The sequence below is a fragment of the Myotis brandtii genome, unplaced genomic scaffold, assembly GCF_000412655.1.
Source record: "Myotis brandtii unplaced genomic scaffold, ASM41265v1 scaffold161, whole genome shotgun sequence".
NCBI classification, from domain to species: Eukaryota; Metazoa; Chordata; class Mammalia; order Chiroptera; family Vespertilionidae; genus Myotis; species Myotis brandtii.
Window position 1 is genome coordinate 165,212 of NW_005355881.1, and position 1,846 is coordinate 167,057.

A 1,846-nucleotide genomic window follows, 5' to 3' on the forward strand; every position below is an offset into this window, starting at 1 on the left:
TCCACACCTTTGGGGACCCCTGGACCTGCTGGGGCTGGACCCCAGCATTTAGTGATTTCAGAGAGACAGAGCGAGCGAGCGCGAGAGAGAAACACTGATTTGTTGTTCCACTTACTAGCATTCATGCGTTCATTGGTTGATTCTCGGCCACAGGAGCAGTGCCAGGGAACCGTGATATCCTGGGCAGGCCAGGAAGATGTGCGCTCCGTGGACCGTGAGCAGGGTGGCCTGGAGAGAGCATGTGGGGACTGACATGGAGCAATGTGCCAGGGTGCATGCACCCCACGGTGGGTGGCTACTAGCAAGCACCCACGAGGTCGGAGCGCCCAAGAACCACAGTGGCACAGCCTGGTTTGCGCCTGGGCTGTTTCTGGCAGAGGGTGAAGGGTGTGCTACCCCTTTTGGTTTCACTGCAGCTCACACGGGGTGAGTGGGCAGACGGGTGGCTGTCCCGCCTGTGGGGTCTGGATGTTACACTCCACGAGGAGAGATGAGCCCCCGTCAGACCCCCGTCAGCACACACAGCTCCCGCTGTAGCAGCTCACCTTTCGATGCATCGGGTTGAAGCCGTCTGTCCCTGTTAGGTATGGACAGTCCATACGAAATAAAGCTGACAACTTAGAAGAACGAGGTCTATCGCTTTCCCCAATGCCCGTGATCATGTTCATGTTAAGCTGAAGGAGAGGCAAGGCCTTGGCCCAAAAGTCTTATTAAGGGACCTAACTTATTATTAAGAGTTCAGGGCCGAGATCAATAGGTAAAGGGATAGAGAAGAATGGGTACCTATCCACAACGGAATATTACTCAGCCCCCCAAAAAATGAGAGCTTGCCATTTGCAACCACATGGATGGACTTAGAGGGTATTGTGCTAAGTGAAATAAGTCGGGCAGAGAAAGACAAATACCATATGTTTTCACTGATATGTGGAGTCTCAAAAACAAAAGAAGCAAAACAGAAACAAACTCGTAGAGAACATGTTGGTGGTCGCCAGATGGGAGGGGTGTTGGGAGAGAACGGGTGAAAAAGGTGAAGGGATTGAGAAGTGCACATTGCCAGTTATTATAAGTAGTCACGGGGAGGTTGAGTACAGCACAGGGGATATAGTCAATAACAGTGTAATAACTCTATGGAAGGTGTCAGATGGGGACTAGACTTGCTTGGTGATCACCTTGTAAGGTATATAAACGTCTAACTACTACGCTGTACACCTAACACTAATGTAATATTGTATGTCGACTGCAATTGGAAGATAAATTAATTTTTTAAAAAGACGTCAGGGCAGAGGATGGAGGGGACCCACCAGGCCCACAACACAGTGGGCAGGCCAGTCCCGGGCCAGCCGGAGCCCTGAGTACAGGCCGTTTTTGTAACAGAACACTATGTCTTTCACACCCTGCTCTCCTCTCCAGAACCCAGATCTGAGTCACCGTAAAAGGTGGGGGAGGGGCGAGCAGAGGAGGAAGAAACAGAGAAGGATATGGAAAGCGATTTAGAAACACACACCTCCGACAGAACTTGATAACCCGGAGTCCAGGTGATCGGCGCCTGACGGCATACAAAGGCCCAAGGCAGGCCACAGGACGGGGCAGCTTCAGACTTCATGTTTGCCTTCCACTGAGCAAACTAATAAATCCCCTATGGTTTCAGCCACGCAGAGCTCCCCGATTTTATTTACTGGTCAAAACTGCAGGCGGGTTTGCTTTGTCCCCTCCCCGTCACCCAGGGCAAATAGCAGGCCCCTCCCCCCCGTCCTGCCATCAGTCTGTATGTCTATTTGCGTTCCCCTTCAACAAACCATGTTCGGCGCAACTGACAAGGGCTCTCAAAAGAAATTTCAATCGTTGT